Source organism: Canis aureus, chromosome X (assembly GCF_053574225.1).
Source record: "Canis aureus isolate CA01 chromosome X, VMU_Caureus_v.1.0, whole genome shotgun sequence".
NCBI lineage: Eukaryota > Metazoa > Chordata > Mammalia > Carnivora > Canidae > Canis > Canis aureus.
The window spans coordinates 56,813,742-56,823,622 of NC_135649.1; the positions used below are offsets into that span (position 1 = coordinate 56,813,742).

The window sequence follows — 9,881 nt, forward strand, 5'->3', positions numbered from 1 at the left end:
ATGAGCTTGTTGGCTGTGTGTATGTATCTTTGGGGAAATTTCTGTTCATGTCTTATAGATTCTTTCATGGTAATATTATGGTTAGAAAAGACACATGATATAACTTTGATTTTTTTAATTTGTTGAGACTTGTTTTGTGGCCTATTATATGATCTATTCTGGAGAATGTTCTCTGTGCACTTGAAAATAATGTGCATTCTTCTGTTTTAGAATGGAATGTTCAGTCCAGCTGTGGGATAAGATGGAAGCATTGATTTTGGAACCTTCCCTGTATACTCCAAAGCCATTCTGATTCTGGAAAATGATGGAGATCAAGTTTTTGCCACATTCTACCTACACCATTTTCAAGGAGCAAAAGGCCTTTGAGAAGAACATTTTCAACAAGACCCGTCAGACTGACAGCGAAATCATCCTCTTGGAAAGCCTGACAGTAATATACAAAAGCAGGATCAATTTTTATTTCTATGTGATTGGCAGCTCCTATGAATATGAGCTGATGCTCATGGCTGTTATGAATTGCCCCTTGAGTAATTGAGCCAGATGCTGAGCTAAAATGTAGAAAAGCAAGCTCTGCTGGAGAACTTAGAGGGGCTCTTCTTGGCTGTGGATGAAATCATAGATGGAAGGGTGATCGTAGAGAGTGATTCCCAGCAAGTGGTACACCTGATGGCAGTAAGGGTTGAAGATGTCCCCCTTACAGAGCAGACCATGTCTCAGGTGCTTCAATCAGCCAAAGAATAGATCAAGTGGTCACTCCTTTAGTGAAAACCTCACTGTTCCTGGCTCCTTACCCCTTCAAAAAATCCACATGTTGTTATGACTTCTCATCCAGTCCCCCAACTTATGCTCTCAGGATCATCTCAGGGATCATAAGGGATCCTTAAATCTCCATTCTGTCTGTAATTGCTCCTCCAAGTCCCCATGTATGCTTTCTATTCTATCTCACTTTATCTACTCTCAGTCTGAGAGTAAAGCTCCCAGCAGATTCAAATATAGGGTAGGGGAAGCACCCTTTTCCTTTTTACACTGGATTATACTCTCATGCTCTCCTACCCCTCACATTTTCTTCTCAACTCATGTTGCTGCAGTTACACTTGAGATTAAAGCAGGAGAAAAAAATGTGCTGAGTGTTTTCTTCCCTTTGCCTTTACTGGCCCTTCATCACAACAGCCCATATGTTAGCAAGGGGAGGGAGAGAGAGAATTCTTTTCTATAGGATGAGTAGGGGTGGCATATCCAATCTCAGCCACAGCCCCACTTGCAGCCTCAGCATCTCCTCCCATTCCTTCTTACTGCCCTGTCCTCCAGCCTTGGAAAAAAGATCGGAAATAGCTCATGGGCAGGGGACAGAGTAGAAGCAGGGATTTACATTTTGTTGGATAGGGCTTATAAGACTTTGTATTTCAGTCACAGCTGCATTCTTTACCCTGAATCTGCCTTAAAGCTTCAAAACCACTATGGTTTGTGAGTGTTCATTGTGTGAGTGTCTGTCTCCTGGTCCACTACCTTGACTCTCCACCTTCACTACCCATAAGATCTTTGCCTGGCTTGTCCTTATTGTGCCCGGAGCAAAGCCAGTCCATGAACTAAAACTCCATTTTAGTCTTGAGAAGAAGTTTTTGCTCAGAACTGGGGAGGAGGTGGGACTTACGAATGGGGCCTCTGGGCTCTGTCTACTTTGTTCCCCCACATGCATTTCACTCCTCTGTCTTGGGTCTGCAATCTCTGCCACTTAACCTTGTCTTCTCTCTGCCTTAGTCTTACATCCAGGTAGCAGATCTGGGCTCTTTTCTTCCTTAGGTCACTGAGAGAAATGCCTTTCTTCAGAAAACCTTTGGGATTTGGATTTCCCCAGTAAGATGGAGGATGTAACACCCACTCTTGAGTCTAATCTTTCCTCTTGACCCAAAACTTCCCACAAAAATATCTCAAAAAGACATTCTTGAGACTTAAGCCTTCCATCCCACCCACTGCCAGTTCTCCAAGACAGAAGTGGGGCGAATAACTGGGCATATTTGAGGGGGCATTTTTTGTCAGATTTATAGAGTCAGGAGATAGCCACATTCATAGACTGCTCTGTGCAAAGAGGAATAAACTAGATTTCTTTGTCCAAAAAATAAAATAAAATAAAATAAAATAAAATAAAATAAAATAAAATAAAATAAATAAAATAAAATAAAATAAAATAAAAGAAATAAAAGAAAATAAAAAATAAAAGAAAATGGAATGGAATATTCTGAATATATTTATTAAATCCACCTGGTCTAGTGTGTCATTCAAAGCCACTGTTTCTTGTTGGTTTTCTGTTTGGATAATCTGTCCATTGATGTAAGTGGGGTGCTAAAGTCCCCTACTATGATTGTGTTACTATCAAATTAGTTCCTTTACATTTGTTGTTATGTATTTGGGTTTTATGTATTTGGGTACTCCCATGTTGGAAGCATAAAAATTTATAATTGTTATATTTTCTTGGATTGTTCCCTTTATTATTATATAGTGCCCTTCCCTGTCTCTTGTTATAGTCTTTCTTTTAAATTATAGTTTATCCAATATAAGTATTCCAGATTCCTTTTGACATCTATTTGCATGATAAATGCTTCTCCATCCTTTCAATCTGCAGGTGTCTTTAGGTCTGAAATGAGGCTCTTCTAGGTGTCATATAGATAGGTCATTTTTATATCCATTCCATCACTCTTTGTGTTTTGATAGGAACATTTGATCAATTTAAATTCAAAGTAAATATTTATAAGTATGAATTTATTGAAAATTTGTGGGATTTTTGTGGTTTGTTTTATAGAACTTCCCTGTTGCTTTCTTCTCTTGCTCTCTTCTCTCACCATAAATTGGCTTTCTTTAGTGATATACTTGGATTCCTTTCTCTTCATGTTTACAATATCTATTACTGGTTTTAAATATGTGGTTACCATTAGGTTTGTATACAACATATTCTGCATATAGCTGTTTATATTAAGATGATGCTCACTTAAATTTGAAACAATATTTTAGGTTTCTTCTCCCTACCTTTTAGGTATATGGTGTCATACTTTATTTCATTTTTTATGTGAGTCCATTGACTGAATTTTACAGATATACTTACTTTATTGCTTTTGTGCTTCTTGCCTTTTTTATTATTCTTATTTATGGTCTTTCTACTGAAAGTCCCCTTGAATATTTCTTCCAGTGTTGGTTTAGTGGTCATGTACTCCTTTACTTTTTGTCTGTCTGAAGCACTCTTATATCTCCCTTTATTCTGAATAATAGCCTTGCTGGATAGAGCATTCTTTTGGCTGCAGATTTTTTTTTCATTCAACACCTTGAGCATATCATGCCACTGCCTTCTGATCTGCAAAATATCTGTTGAGAAGTATGCTGATAGCCTTATGGGTTTCCTTTTTATGTAAATCTTTTTTCTGCTGTTTTTAAAATCCTCTCTTTACCTCTACATTTACCATTTTAATTACTATGTGTTGTGGTGTGGAATTACTTGGGATGATTTCTTGGGGAGTCTCTGTGCCTTGGGGAACTTGATTTCTTTTTCCTTCACCAGATTAGGGAAGTTTTCAGCTTCTATCTTTATAAAAATATTTTCGGCCCCATTTTTTATATTCTTCTATTGGAAAACTATAATGTGAATGTTATGACTTGATTACATTCCATTACTCTGTCCTGCAGGTTGCTAATTCATTCTTATGTTACCTCTATACTGCTCTTTATTCCAACTAGCATATTTTAATTTTTATTTAGTGTGTTTTCCATCTCTGGTTTGTTATACTATTTGTTTTCTAACTCTTTGTTGAGGGTCTTGTTGAAGTTCTCCATTTTTAGCTTAAGTCCAACAAGTATTCTTATGATTGTTATTTTCTCTTTTTTTAAGTTTTTATTTAAATTCCAGCTAGCTAACATACAATGTAAGACTTGTTTCATATATAGAATTTAGCAATTGAATATATAGAACACTTGGTCATCATCATAACAAGGTCCCTCCTTAATTTCCAACACATATTTAATACACCTTTCTACCCACCTCCCATCTGGAAACCATGAGTTTTTTCTCTATAGCTAAGAGCCTATTTCTTGGTTTGTATCTCTCCTTTTTCATATGCTCATTTTATTCTGTTTCTTACATGCCACATATGAGTGATATCATATAGTATTTGTCTTTCTCTTACTGACTTACTTTGCTTAGCATAATACTCTCTAGCTCCATCCATGTCATTGCAAATGGCAAGATATTATCTTTTTTGTGGCTGAGTAATATTCCATTGGGTATATATACCGTTTCCTCTTTTTTTTTTTTTTTACTGTTTCCTCTTTATTCATTCATTAGTCAATGGACACTTGGGCTTTTTCTAGATTTTGGCTACTGTAAATAATGTTTCTATAAGCATCAGGGTTCATTTATTCCTTCAATTTAGAATTTTGTATTCTTTGGGTAAATATCTAGCAGTGCAATTGTTGGATCATGGGGTAGCTCTATATTTAACTTTTTGAGCAACATCTGTGATGCACCAGTTTCATTTCCCACCAAAAGTGCACCCTTCCCTTTTCTCCACATCCTTGACAAGAGATATTGTTCTTTTGTATTCCTGAATGTTTTTAGCCACTGTGACAGGGGTGAGGTAATACCTTGCTGTAGTTTGGATGTGCATTTCCCTGATGACGAATGATGTTGAGCATGTTTTCATATGTCTGGTGGCCATCTGTCTATCTTCTTTTGAAAAATATCCATTCATGCCTTCTGCCTATTTTTAATTGGATTATTTGTATTTTGGGAGTTGAGTTTTAGAATGTCTTTATATATTTAAGATAAGAATCCTTTACCAGATATGTCAGTTGCAAATATCTTCTCCCATTCCATAGGTAGATTCTAGTTTTGCTCATTGTTTTCTTCACTGTACAGTAGTTTTTATTTTGATGAAGTCCCAGTAGTCTATTTTTGCTTTTGTTTCCCTTTCCTCAGGAGACATATCTAGAAAGAAACTGCTGCAATCAATGTCAAAGACATTACTGCCCGTGTTCTCCTCTAGAATTTTAATGGTTTCCTATGTCACATTTATCTTTCATCCATCTTAAATTTATTTTTCTGTATGGTGTAAGAAGGTAGCCCAGTTTCATTCTTTTGCATATTGCTATCCAGTTTTCCCAACACCATTTCTTGAAGAGACTGTCTTTTTCCCATTGGATCTCATTTCCTGCTCTATTGAATATTAATTGAACATATAGTTGGTTCATTTCTGGATTTTCTATGCTGTTCCATTAACCTGTGTCTATTTTTGTGCCAGTATCATACTGTCTTGGTCATTGCGGCTTTGTAATATCACCTGAAGTCTGCAATTGTGATGCTTCCAGCTGTTCTTTTCTTTTTCAAGATTGCTTTTGCTATGCAAGGTCTTTTGTGCATCCATAAGAATTTTAGGATTGTTTGTTCTAGCAATGTAAAAAATTCTGTTGGTATTTTGATAGGGATTGCTTTAAATGTGTAGAATGTTTTGGGTAATACAGAAATTTTAACAGTATTTGTTCTTCTAATCACAAGAACCTTGAGCAAGGAATATTTTTCCAGTTCTTTGTATCATCTTCAATTTCTTTCATCAGTGTTTTAGACTTTCCATGTTGTAGGTCTTTTACCTCTTTGCTAAGGTTTATACTTACATATCTCGTTGTTTTTGGCTCAATTGCAAATGGTATTTCTTTGATTTCTCTTTCAAATGCATCATTATTAGTATATAGAAATGCAACCTATTTCTGTAAATTGACTTTTATCCTGCAATGTTACTGATTTCGCATATCAGTTCTAGCAATTTCTGGTGGAGACTTTTTGGTTTTCTATAGAGTATTGAGTTTTCTGTGAATAGTGAAAATTTTCCTTATTCCTTGTCATTTTAAATGTCTTTTATTTGTTTTTGCTGTGGAATTGCTGTGGCTAGGACTCCACTACTATGTAAAAAACAGTGGTGAGAGTGAGCATCCCTTTCTTGTTCCTCACTGTAGAGGAAAAAATTAGTTTTTCCCCATTGAGAATGATATGAGCTGTGGATTTTTTGTTTATGGTCTACATTATTTTAAAATATGTTTACTCTAACCCGATTTGTTGAGGGTTTTTATCATGAGTGGTTGCTGTTCTTTGTCAAATACTTTTTCTGCACCTATTAAAAGGTTCATATGGTTCTTTTCCTTTCTTTTTTTAATATGATATATCACATTGATTGATTTTTAAATTGAACCACACTTGCAGCCCAGGAATAAATCCCATTTGGTTGTGGTGAAAGATTCTTTTAATGTAATATTAGATTCACTTTGCTAGTATGTTATTAAGAATTTTTGCATTTACATTCATCAGGGATATTGACCTATAATTTCTTTTTTTTAGTGGAATCTTTATATGATTTTTGTATCATAGTAACGCTGGTTTCATAGAAGGAATTTGGAAGTTTCCTTTATTTCCTACTTTTTTGGAACTGTTTGAGAATAGTAAGTCTTCCTTAAACGTTTGCTAGAATTAACTTTTGAAACCATTAAGCTCTGGACTTATGATTTTGGGGGGTTTTGATTACTGATTCAATTTCTTTGCTGGTTATAGGTCTATTCAAGTTTTCTATTTCTTTCTGTTTAAATTTTGGTAGTTTATATGTTTTTAGGAATTTTTCTGTTTCTTCCAGGTTGTCCGATTTTGGGGTATATAATTTTTCATAATATCCTCTTATAATTGTATTTCTGTGGTATTTGTTGTTATTTCTCCTCTCACTTGTAATTTTATGTATTTGGATCCTTTATTCTTTCTTACAAGTCTGGCTAGGGATTTATCAATTTCATTATTTTTTTTCAAGTAACCAGCTCCTCCTTTCAGTGATCTTTTTTATTGCTTTTTTGTTTGTTTCTAGAGCATTTACTTATGCTCCATTTAAAAAATAATTTCCTCCTTCTTATAGCTTTAGGCTTCATTTTTTTCTAGCTCCTTTAGGTGCAAGTTAGGATGTTTGATATTTTTCTTCATTTTTAACATATACCTATATTGCTATATACGTCCCTCTTTTTTTAAGATCTTATTTATTTACTCATGAGAGACACACACAGAGAGAGGTATAGACATAGGCAGAAGGAGAAGCAGGCTCCATGCAGGGAACCCGATGTGGGACTCGATCCCAGGACTCTGGGATCACACCTGAGCTGAAGGCAAATGCTCAACCGCTGAGCCACCCAGGTGTCCCTCTCTATGTCCTTCTTTTTTTTTTTTTTTTTATGATAGTTGCACAGAGAGAGAGAGAGGCAGAGACACAGGCAGAGGGAGAAGCAGGCTCCATGCACCGGGAGCCTGACGTGGGACTCGATCCCAGGTCTCCAGGACCGCGCCCTGGGCCAAAGGCAGGCACCAAACCGCTGCGCCACCCAGGGATCCCTCTCTATGTCCTTCTTATGACTGCTTTTGCTGCATCCCAAATGTTTTGCTCCATTTTCATTTGTTTCTATTTTTTTTAAATTTCATCTCTCATTTCCTGTTTGGCACATTCATTGTTTAATAGCATGTTATTTAACTTCCATGTATTGTAGTATTTCCAGTTTTTCTTGTGGTTGACCTCAAGTTACATAGCTTTGTGGACCAAAATATGCATGGTGTGATCTTAATCTTTTTGTACTTATTGTGGCCTGATTTGTGATCTAGTATGTAATCTATTCTGGAGAATGTCCCATGTGCACTGGAAAAGAATGTGTATTCTGCTATTTTAGGATGGAATGTTCTAAATATATCTGTGAAGTCCATATTGTCCAGTGTGTCATTAAAAGCCATCATTTCCTTGTTGATTTTCTCTTTAGGTGATCTATTGAAGTAAGTGTGCCTTAATGCTCTCTCCTATTATTATATTATTATCAATGAGTTATTTTACATTTGTTACTAATTGATTTATATATTTGGCTACTCCCATGTTGAGTGCATAAACATTTACAACAGTTAAAATTTCTTGTTGGATAATGCCCTTTATTATGATATAGTACCCTTCTTCACTTCTTTTTACAGTCTTTGGTTTAAAGTCTATTTTTTCTGATACAAATATGGCTACTGTAGCTTTCTTTTGATGCTCATTTGCATGATAAATGTTTCTCCACCCCTTCACTGCTATTTGCAAGTATCTTTAGGCCTAAAATGAATATTTTATAGGTAGCATATAGATGGTTCTTGTTTTTTATTTATCCATTCTAATACTCTATGTCTTTTAATTGAAACATTAAGTCTATTAACGTTCAAAGTAATTATTTTAAGAGAGAGATTACGAGTTGGGGAGCAGCAGAGGGAGAGGAAGAGTGAGAATCTTTTCTTTTTTTAAATTTATTTATGATAGTCACAGAGAGATAGAGAGAGAGGCAGAGATACAGGCAGAGGGAGAAGCAGGCTCCATGCACCGGGAGCCCGACGTGGGATTCGATCCTGGGTCTCCAAGGATCGTGCCCTGGGCCAAAGGCAGGCGCTAAACCACTGCGCCACCCAGGGATCCCAAGAGTGAGAATCTTAAGCAGACTCCAAACTCAGCACAGAGCCCAACACAGGGCTCAATCCCATGACCCTGAGATCATGACCTGAGCCAAAATCAAGAGCTGGATGCTTAAATGAATGAACCACCCAGAGGCCCAATATTTAAAGTAATTATTGATAGATATGTATTTAATGACATTTTATTATTTGTTTTATAATTGTTTCTGGAGATTTTCTCTGTTCTTTTTTTGCCTTTGTCACTTTTGGTCTCTACTTTCCACTCAAAGAGACCCTTTAATATCTCCTACAGGCCTGGTTTAGTGATGACAAACTCCTTTTGTGTTTGTGTGTATGGAAAATTCTTGATCTCTCTTTTTTATTCTGAATAATAGCTTTTATGAACAGGATATTCTTGGCGGCAGATTTTTCCATTCAGCACTTTGAATATATTATGCCACTCCCATCTGGCTTGCCAAGTTTCTGTTGAGAAATCCCCAGCTAGCCTTATGCATCTTCCCTTGTAAGTTAAGGATTTCTTTGTCTTGCTGATTTTAAGATACTTTCTTATCAGTATATTTTGCAAATGTAATTTCCATATGTCTTGATATGAGTTTGCTTTTCTAAATTTTGATGGGAGTTCTCTTTGCCACTTGGATTTGCATGTCTGTTTCCTACCCCAGATTAGGGAAATTTTCAGCTATTATTTCCTCAGATATGTTTTATGTCCCCTCATCTCTCTCTTCTTCCTCTAGGACTCCTATAATACGAATGTTGTTGTGTTTGATGGAGTCACTGAGTTCCCTAAGGCTATTCTTGTGTTCTATATTTCTCTTTCTCTATTGTTCAGTTTTATTAACTTCCATATCACTATTCATTCCTCTAATTCTACCAGCCTTGTGTCCTTTGCACTAAGCCTGTTTCCAAACTCAGTTATCACATTTATCATTTCTGAATATTTATTTTTAACTCTTTTATCTCTGTCATAAGGACCTCCCTGAAGTCTCCATTCTTTTCTCAATCCCAGTGAGTATCCATCCTTATGATTGTTGCTTTAAATTCTCCATCGGGCATGTTACTTATATCTATTTCATTTAGATCTCTTGTTTCATTTGGGATGAATTTCTCCATCTTGGCATTGTGTCTTGTGTTCCTTGTGTCAGAAAATCCCATTATATGTCCTTCTTGTGAGAGTAATGTCTTTATGAAAAAAAGGTCATATAGTTTCCAGAGGCTGGTGCTTCAGGGATTGTCTTAGTTATGTTTTGCATGCATACTGCTGCTGTGTTCAGGCTGCTCTATCCTTCAGGTCAGTTGTTTGCAGAGTTTCTCATTGACTGCAGTGGGCAGTGCTTGGTCTTTGGCTAGAATATGGAGAATTTTTTTTTAATTTTTATTTATTTATGATAGGCACACA

The 9,881-nt window shown here is 36.0% G+C and overlaps 1 pseudogene; it reads left to right on the forward strand.

Annotated features, from left to right (window-relative positions):
• Positions 1–241: 241 nt before the first annotated feature.
• LOC144308201 (coatomer subunit zeta-1 pseudogene) lies at positions 242–762 on the forward strand (annotated as a pseudogene).
• The last annotated feature ends 9,119 nt before the right edge of the window (positions 763–9,881 follow it).